A 10,549-nucleotide genomic window follows, 5' to 3' on the forward strand; every position below is an offset into this window, starting at 1 on the left:
ATCAAATTACTTTTATCAACTTTTGCATCATCTAATATATTTTCTTCTATGTTTATGTGATATGATTTTCTTGGAACCTTTAAAATATTCAAAAAGGGATGTGAATATAAATCTTTTCTTCAACTTATATCAATTTTCGAGGGCAAAAATTTTTGTAAGTTGGATAGAATGTAACATCCCACATTTTTGAAAATATAATTATAAATAAATTGTGATTTTATTTTATTAAGTTTAAAACTTTATAATTTTAGAAATTATTTTATTAGAAATAACTAAATAGATTCAGAGATAACTTTATTTTGAATCAATTAATATTCTTAAGTAATTTTATTATATTGGAATATTTTGTATAATTTTAGTAATTGAAAAATAAGGAAGGATTGTATGATTTAATTTAAGTTACTTTTATCATGAAAAAGTTACGATTTATTTTATTAATTTGATATCTTATCTTATAAATTAATTAATTAAGGGTAATTAAATTAGTTTTATTAATATTTGGAGTTATGTTAATTAATACTCTTGTAAGTTAATATTTATGTACAATTTTTATAATAAATATATATTAAAAGGAGCTTTGTTTTCTTTGTTGTTTTTTTTCTTTTCTTTATTTTCCATTGACCTGATTTTTATCAAGTCTATAAAGACTGAGATACATGCAGTTCCAGTCTTATAATAGTGATAATTGCTATGGTAACCAAAGTACATATCGTAATATTTACTTCTAAAGCTCATACATTTTATATACCCCATTGTAATGTAGATCAACCAAGTTGGAATTGTTACAGAGATCATTGAGGTGGTGAAGTAGGCAAAGGAAGTACATTGGGGAGTGGTAACTTTTCATAGATTTGGGAAAACTATAGACTTTTTCATTGTTGCCAATGGAATTAAGTAAATCAGACAGTTAGTATGATCTTCTATAAAATAATTCTTTTGTCTTCATATGTTTATATGTTATGACTTCGTTCAAGTAAATTTTATTGAGAAAAAAGTCTACTATATTTGTAAATTGGTTTCTTGAAACTTATCTTATTACTCTTTAAAGGAATTGCATCTACCGTAGAATATTAATATTTGTTTCTCAGTATCTATTAATTGGACAAAAGTGCTTATGTTTTTATGAATTTTTTTAGACTTTATATTTGATGGGTTGGTAGTGATTTGAGTAAGGTGTATGCAATTCTCACCAAAGCCTTTACTAGATTTTAACATTCTTTTAAGTCTAATGCATTTTCTTTTGATTAAAATCTCAATTGCTGAGATTTTTCTATCATTCAATAAACCTGAAAAATTTATATTCCATAATTTAAAAGAATTGATAAGAACTAGATGAACATGGAGCAGTTTACTTTTTGTTTGCGGCTTAATCATAAGATGCTTTCATGAGATGGTTTCATTGTGATTTTAGAGTTTGTATATTGAAAACTTTTAATTAATATGCATGCTTAGGAGAAATCACTTGAACTGTTGTCGGCATCTTAGGTCTTTCACATACTCTAATTAATTAGTTACTTCAATTGTATCTACTATATCATCATTGATCTTAATTACTTTCTTTTGTCTTGCTCAGGAAACATAATTTCTGCCTTCCTGTTCTTGTCCCCAGTGTAAGTTTGATATATTTTGCCTTCATTCTTAACTATCTCTTTTTATGGGGCCATATTTTTGTCATTTTTATTTGCATCTAATCTTCCTAGAGTAAAAAGGAAACAAGTGTCTTAATTAGGATGATGCAAAACACTAATTTAGTATTGCTTGTGCTGTTTTATTATTGGGTTTTAAGGTTTAACGGGTTTCATTAATATTTAATTTGATTGCATGGTAATTAGCTAATTTTTGGTACTTAATTACTTTGGTTAGATAAAGATAACTCTCTAATTATTTAAGATTAATTATTAATTTAAGATAAAAATATTCATTTTTCTTTCGTGTTATTTCGATCTGTTTTTGCTTCCCTTGTTGAAGTGTGAAAAATTGTGTCTTGATTTTCGCCTGGATTGTTGCAAGTTGCTATGATATTCCTTCCCTTTTTTATGATGGATTTTCTCTATTTTGTGTTTCAGAGACATCCAAAATCCTGTGAATCACGTAATCCAATGTACTCGAAGCCTACACCAGCCTTCAAAAAGTCGCAAAGTAACCCTTCCTTACCTATTTCCTTCATTTCTTTATTCTAATTTTTATCTCATTGAAAGGAGCTGGTTTGTTTCTTATAAAACTATTTGGTGTTCTTGTGGGGTCCATATTGAATTTGCAGGTATCATTAACATTTTATTTCATCCCCATTCCCATTCCCATCCCCCCATCCCCAAGATCTGCACATAAAGGAATTGAGAGGCAAATTTGGTTTTGTTGTCTTTTTTCTTCAGTTACCTGTTCTTCAATTGTGTAACAGTTTTTTGCTTTTTTTTTTTGCTTCGTCAATTGTGCAGCAGTTTTTGGGTTCAGAGATAAAATACTTTTGGGTAAGTTAAGTAAGACCACTACTTGTTTATTTTTTATATGAATTATTCTTTTGTTTTCTTTTGTGTGGGTTTATAAATTTTACTTTTTTATGATATGTGAAAGTTTATATGTGTGTAAAAATAAGTTAATGTATTTATAGGGTGCAACTGTATTTACTGGTTTATTGTTTTTTTTTCTGGTTTTCTGATTTTATGGTATTTTATCTTCTTGATTATTTACTTTCTAAATACATATTTTGTTTACCTCTCTTATGAAATAAAATTAGTAAGAAACTTATGGTTATTTGTTTCTCTCTTTTATTTATTTCTTTTTTTCTTGTCTGAATATTTTTTTCCCTTCTGTTTTCTTGGGTGTTGAACTAAATAATTAATAAGTGTTGCTGTTCTGTCATTTTTTTTTCACCATTTGCTTCAGATTGGAGCTATTTATCTCTCTATATCTAACTGTTGAATTATGCCTTTTTATGCATTCAATTTCGAAAAACTGTTGTTTTAAAACAGTGGAAAATTCTTTAAAAATCTGTATGGTGTAATTTCAACCGCTGGGTTCCTTTATTTTATTCTGTTGTTTCTCTAATCTTTTGGTTTTTATCTTCTTGATACTTATTTTATTAATGTATATTTTGTTTCCCTCTAGTCTGACGTGTTATGAGTCATAGGCGTGATGGATGACGATTTGCTTTTGATGGTCCGCTCTGGTTTTGCAGTGGCGGCGGTGCCAGTGCTGGGTATGACTCTTCATTCATATTACTCTGTTTTTTGTTATTTTTCATTTTATTTTTCACCTCTGTGCCTTATTATTTATATATAGGCGTGCATCACGATTTTTATTTGGAACCTGTTTAAAATACTTTCTCACTTTTTAGGAGGTCTTGGTTTTTCTCTTTTTTTTTAATAGGCCAATAAGATTATAATAGATTAAGTCCTTTAAGCTATCGTGGAGCTAATGAAAATTAAATGTGATTATTATGTTGAAATTATGCTTTTTAAATATTTTCTTTGGTTTAGAGAATGTATCCATTTATTTTAAATTTGGATGATTGAAGAAAACAACAAAAGTGACTTCGTAAATTTAGGGTTTATATTATTTAGTTGTTCGAATAAATAAATTCTGTTATGTGTTTATCACATGCCATTTAGTTGTTCGAATTGTGTAGTACTTATTTAGTCACATGATATGCTTTCAAATTAAAGACAATTCCTAACCAAAATACATACCATGAATGCCTTTAAGCTAGGGATGTTATTGCAATTGAGTTAAAATTACTGAAATTTTATTTTGTTCGTTTTTTATTTTTCATTTGTTTTTTCGAGGTTATTTGTGGAGCTGAAAATACTAAAATATCTCCAATTACATAACGAGTTTCTAAATTTTTTAATTTTATATTCTTTCCATTTCAAGATCTCAAATGTCTTTTTGTTCTTTGTTCTCAGTCTTGGTGTATTATTTGGAGCTTTTTTTTTCGTCTTCTTTATTTCTTTATTTAATTATACCTAATTCTATGTGAATGATTTCTTTATACCAAGCATCTTCACTGTATTGTTATCTATCTCAAGAGAGCTTTTCGTTTCATTTTCTCCTTATACTATGCATCTTTCATTTGGTTCTGTGGAAAATGTTTGATTTATGAAATGTTTATTTTGCTTGAGTTTAGAGATTTTGGCTTTATTTTTTATATGTTCCACTTTTGTTCTCAATTTAAGATTGAATTCCTAATCTAAATATATAGATTATATATCAATTTTGTGATAGGGGTATTATTGATATTTTAATTTTCTTAGACCATATTAGTAAAATTAAATTTTATTTTCTAAGATATTCTTAGGAAGGCAATACGGATACACTTCATGTTTATTTTATGCTTGCTTTATTATTATATTTCAATTTATGCCACAAACTAATGATTATAAACTTATAAAATTAATTGTTAATTACGACGACTATATTTTTCATTTTTTATGTTTATTTAATATTTTGTAGTTTTTTAAATTGAATTAATTAATTTTTGAAACACATGATTAGGTATATGTTAAATATTATTTTGGCATAATTATACCAAAAAAATGATAATTCAAAAATTTAATTGGTATGCCTATAAAAAAATAATCTTAATAGTTAATTAGTTAAAAGAAACTACATAGTTACTTTTATTTTTATAGTACAATAAATGTATTTATTTGTTTATAAATTTAGTTAAAATTTTTCTTAAAAGTTATCAATTCAAAAAGATAGTTAAAAATACAAATTAATGTTAAATTATTTAAAGACAGGTATTTTTTTAATTTTACAGGAGAACATATGTCATATAAAAATAATCTAAATACATAACTAAAATGCGTTACTAATATTTTAGTTTCTATTTACAATAAAAGTCTGCTTCAAATCAACTGTATTATTAACTTTAAGTCATGCCTCTTTTAAGAAAATTATTCAAACGATAATATTTTGGTAAGTGTCAAATTTTATAGTGTTTTTTGTTAAAAATAATATAATTAAGATATTGTTTATTTTTTTTAAGTCAATATATATTACCCGTATTTTTTAATAAAATAACAATAATATTTTTTATAAACATAATCAAATAAAAGAATTTAGTAAATAGAGATCTTCCAACCGTGCATGGCATGGGTCTTCTGCTAGTAATATATTATTTATACTTAGTTTAGTAATTTTGGAAAATGTTGAATTTAAATATTTTTTTTGAAAAAGATAAACTAATTCCCTCTATTTCAAATTGAAGTTGTTCCAAATTGTTGTACTATTTTTCCTAATGATGTTCATATTGAAACTGTTTGATTCAAAATTTCTTCTTAATCTTTGAATTAACCCGCATTATGCTTATATATATATATATAGTTGTTCGGTAATCTCACGTATTCCTTCAAATCCTTGCGAAATACCATCTTTGTCCAACTGTGAACTTGAGTATTCCAATTTCTTGCATAAACCTTTCGTGCCGTTTGTCTTTCTCTTCTCATGTTTTGTATTCCTTATATGCGCTAGTTCTTAGGGACACGATTTGTGCGTACGGAAAGTGAATATGGTCAATCTATGAAGTTATAAGGAGTTGTGGAGTTTTGAGGCAATAAGAGGAAGTGATCATGCTTTATTAAGAGTTCTAAACGAACATTGTGCCTATTTAATTTTAGATTTTGAAATTTGGTTTGTATCAAATTACTTTTATCAACTTTTGCATCATCTAATATATTTTCTTCTATGTTTATGAGATATGATTTTCTTGGAACATTTAAAATATTCAAAAAGGGATGTGAATATAAATATTTTCTTCTACTTATATCAATTTTTGAAGGCGAAAATTTTTGTAAGTTGGATAGAATGTAACATTCCGCATTTTTGAAAATATAATTATAAATAAATTGTGATTTTATTTTATTAAGTTTAAAACTTTATAATTTTAGAAATTATTTTATTAGAAATAACTAAATAGATTTAGAGATAATTTTATTTTGAATCAATTAATATTCTTAAGTAATTTTATTATATTGAAATATTTTGTATAATTTTAGTAATTGAAAAATAAGGAAGGATTGTATGATTTAATTTAAGTAGCTTTTATCATGAAAAAGTTACGATTTATTTTATTAATTTGATATCTTATCTTATAAATTAATTAATTAAGGGTAATTAAATTAGTTTTATTAATATTTGAAGTTATGTTAATTAATACTCTTGTAAGTTAATATTTATGTACAATTTTTATTATAATTAGATATTTTGTAGATTAAAATTAAAGTTTTGGTAATAGAAAAATAATAAAAAGTTATATCATTTAATTTGAATCATTAAATATTCAGTTTAAACTACATTTTATAAAAATGTGATTAATATGCATTTTTTTAATTTAAATTAGAAATAATTAATTCAACTTAGCAATATATTGATAAATAATGTTCTTAAATAATTTTAAGAGAGTATATTTGGTTTTAAAATTATTCTACCCTTTAATTTTATCAAAATATCTATTCATATCTATCCATATTCTTTTATAAAATTTTAATTTCTAACCCTAATTCCCAAAATTAACTCAGAACCCTAATTTCCCCAGTTCCTAACCCTAACAGCCGCAGCCTCACCCTCCTTCATAACAAATGCATACAAATTGAAGAAAGGGGGAAACAGGGAGAAAGAGGGAAGAGAAGGGAGACGGCGCTGGCTGGGGCCTCGCCGCCGTCACCGTCGCTGTCAAGCGTGAAGGGTGGAGAGGAGAGAGCTTGCATCCAAGAGAGAAGAGATGCTGTCTGCCGTCACCGTCGCCGCCCTGGAGCTTGCCGTCGAGCTGCTTCACGGCGCCGTCCCATCCATGGACCCACAAGCTTGCGTTACTGCCGATCCGTTCACAAGCCGTCGTCGATGGGACAGAATCGTGAAGAGAGAGAGAGACACACGAAGAGAAGCCCACGACCAGCCTTGTCGCCGTCAGCGCCGCGGGTTGCAGTCACCATCCTCGCGAGCTGCCACCACATCGCCGTTACTGAGCTGCAGCACCGCCGTTGTTGCACTCTGCTGCTGCCGCGTCTGCCAAGCCGCCACTGGAGGAGGAAGGCCCGCTAGTTTTGTTTCTGCTTATGGGTTTTGGAATATGAGAAAACGCCAATGCCGTTGTTGTTTGTTGGGTTCAAGATCATTGCTGCCACTGGAATCACGAACCGGAAAGGAGAGGAGGCCGTTTTTCGTTGTCATTGGTGCTGCCATAGGACGGTTGAAGCCATTGCTGATTATGATTTTGTTATCTGGTTATTGGTCTGATCTTTTCCTTAGGATTGATCCATTTACTTGTTTTGTTTTGTTACTACTGTGGTAGCCATGTTCTGATTTTAATTCTATTTTAGTCCTTGCTTTATCTTGAATCCCTAGGGCTGAAAATTGCTGTTGATTCCTACTCAATTTAAATCCTCTATTTTACTGCAACCATGGTCAAAGTTGCGAAGGCTGGTATTGTTGCCGTTCTGGTTGTGTGAGAGTTACCACTGTTGCCCTGACACTAAAAGAGAAGGTATTTGTTACATTAAAGTATGCGATTGCGACATCGAGGTAGGGGGTTCAAAACGATTTTAATTTAAGAATGCCTACAAGGTTTATTGAATAACTGCAAATAGATTTAATAGCTGTGATTAATTGGTTGATTATGTGAATATTGAATTATGGCTGAAATTGTGATTGGAATGGTTGAGATTGTGATTTGGAATTGTTGATTGGTGATATTGATTGATTATGTAGATTGGGAATTATTTGATAACTTATTGTTCAGAATTACTAAATTTTAATGGGTTATGTTGGATTTGTTGCTGTTGAGCTGATATTTGGTATATTGTGATGATAATGAGCTTGCCGTAGAAGAGGCCATTTCGGCTCGCCTTCAGGTGTCCTTCTCGGGATAGGGTCATTTAAAGAACGAGGGTCAGCACGACGTATAAAAAAAACCTGAAAAAAACTAGGAAAAAAAATCGGAGGAGTTTGCTGGTGATGAGGCCATTTCGGTTTGCCTTCAGGTGTCATCCTCGGGATAGGGTCATTTAAAGAACGAGTGTCACCACGACGTAAAAAAAAACCTAAAAAAAGGGAAAAAAACCGAAAAAAATCAGAGGAGCCTGCCGGAGATGAGGCCATTTCGGCTCAACTTTAGGTGTCCTCCTCGGGATAGGGTCATTTAAAGAACGAGGGTTAGCACGACGTATAAAAAAAAACCGGAAAAAAAACCTGAAAAAAATTAGAGGAGCTTGCCGGAGATGAGGCCATTTCGGCTCGCCTTCAGGTGTCCTCCTCAGGATAGGGTCATTTAAAGAACGAGGGTCAGCACAACGTATAAAAAAAAACCACCGAAAAAGAAGACAAAAAAAATCGGAGGAGCCTGCCCGAGATGAGGCCATTACGGCTCGCCTTCAGGTGTACTCCTCGGGATAGGGTCAATTAAAGAACGAGGGTCAGCACGACGTAAAAAAAAAAACAGAAAAAAACAAAAAAAACAAAATCGGAGGAGCCTGCCGGAGATGAGGCCATTACGGGTCGCCTTCAGGTGTCCTCCTCGGGATAGGGTCATTTAAAGAACGAAGGTCAGCACGACGTAAAAAAAAAACGGGGAAAAAAACGAAAAAAAAATCGGAGGTTCCTGCCGAAGATGAGGCCATTACGGCTCGCTTCAGTTGTCCTGCTCGGGATAGGGTCATTTAAAGAACGAGGGTCAGCACGACGTAAAAAAAAAACCGGGAAAAAAATCGAAAAAAATGGGAGGAGCCTGCCAGAGATGAGGCCATTACGGCTCGCCTTCAGGTGTCCTCCTCCTTGATATAGGGTCATTTAAAGAACGAGGGTCAGCACGACGTAAAAAAAAAAGAAAAAAAACATCGGGAAAAAAACGAAAAAAAATCGGAGGAGCCTTCCGTAGATGAGGCCATTACGACTCGCCTTCAGGTGTCCTCCTCGGGATAGTGTCATTTAAAGAACGAGGGTCAGCACGACGTAAAAAAAAAACCGGGAAAAAAATGAGAAAAAAAATTGGAGGAGCTTGCCGGAGATGAGGACATTACGGCTCGCCTTCAGGTGTCCTCCTCGGGATAGGGTCATTTAAAGAACAAAGGTCAGCACGACGTAAAAAAAATTGAGAAAAAAAACAAAAAAAATGGGAGGAGCCTGCCGGAGATGAGGCCATTACGGCTCGCCTTCAGGTGTCCTCCTCGGGGTAGGGTCATTTAAAGAACGAGGGTCAGCACGACGTAAAAAGAAAAAAAAACGAAAAAAAAATCAGAGGAGCTTATCGGAGATGAGGCCATTACGGCTCGCCTTCAGGTGTCCTCTTTGGGATAGGATCATTTAAAGAACGAGAGTCAGCATGACATAAAAAAAAATGTGGAAAAAATAAAAAAAAATTGGAGGATCCTGCCGGAGATGAGGTCATTAAGGCTCGCTTTCAGGTGTCCTCCTCGGGATAGGGTCATTTAAAGAATGAAGGTCAGCATGACGTAAAACAAAATCGGGAAAAAATCGAAAAAAATGGGAGGAACCTGCTAGAGATGAGGCCATTACGGCTCGCCTTCAGGTGTCCTCCTCGAGATAGGGTCATTTAAAGAACGAGGGTTAGAACGACGTAAAAAAAAAGAAAAAAAAGAAAAAAGAAAAAAGGAAAAAAACATCAGGAAAAAAAACGAAAAAAATCGGAGGAGCCTTCCGGAGATGAGGCCATTACGGCTCACCTTCAGGTGTCCTCCTCGAGATAGTGTCATTTAAAGAACGAGGGTCAGCACGACGAAAAAAAACGTGGAATAAACGAAAAAAAATCGGAGGAGCTTGCCGGAGATGAGGCCATTACGGCTCGCCTTCAGGTGTCCTCCTAGGGATAGGGTCATTTAAAGAACGAGGGTCAGCATGACGTAAAAAAAAAAAGAAAAAAAAACATCGGAAAAAAAAAACGAAAAAAAAAATCGGAGGAGCCTGCCAGAGATGAGGCCATTATGGCTCGCCTTTAGGTGTCCACCTCGGGATAGGATCATTTAAAGAACAAGGGTGAGCACAACGTAAATAAAAAAAACTGGAAAAAAAAGCTAGAAAATAAATCCAAAAAAAAAACCGGAGGAGCCTGCCGAAGATGAGGCCATTACGGCTCCCGTTCAGGTGTCCTCCTCGGGATAGCATCATTTAAAGAACAAGGGTCAGCACAATGTAAAAAAAAACTGAAAAAAAAATCGGATGAGCCTCTCGAAGATGAGGCCATTACGGCTCGCCTTCAGGTGTCCTCCTCCTTGATATAGGGTCATTTAAAGAACGAGGGTTAGAACGACGTAAAAAAAAAGAAAAAAAAGAAAAAAGAAAAAAGGAAAAAAACATCAGGAAAAAAAACGAAAAAAATCGGAGGAGCCTTCCGGAGATGAGGCCATTACGGCTCACCTTCAGGTGTCCTCCTCGAGATAGTGTCATTTAAAGAACGAGGGTCAGCACGACGAAAAAAAACGTGGAATAAACGAAAAAAAATCGGAGGAGCTTGCCGGAGATGAGGCCATTACGGCTCGCCTTCAGGTGTCCTCCTCGGGATAGGGTCATTTAAAGAACGAGGGTCAGCACGACGTAA

General features: G+C 32.5%; 1 long non-coding RNA gene across 1 annotated transcript; it reads left to right on the forward strand.

Annotated features, from left to right (window-relative positions):
* Positions 1–737: 737 nt before the first annotated feature.
* On the forward strand, positions 738–2,281 carry LOC110279142 (uncharacterized). The gene is made up of 3 exons (XR_008007414.1): positions 738–835; positions 1,574–1,610; positions 2,067–2,281. It is a non-coding gene; the product is annotated as an uncharacterized LOC110279142 (long non-coding RNA).
* Positions 2,282–10,549: the final 8,268 nt, after the last annotated feature.

The sequence above is a fragment of the Arachis duranensis genome, chromosome 3 (genome assembly GCF_000817695.3).
Source record: "Arachis duranensis cultivar V14167 chromosome 3, aradu.V14167.gnm2.J7QH, whole genome shotgun sequence".
Classification (NCBI taxonomy): domain Eukaryota; kingdom Viridiplantae; phylum Streptophyta; class Magnoliopsida; order Fabales; family Fabaceae; genus Arachis; species Arachis duranensis.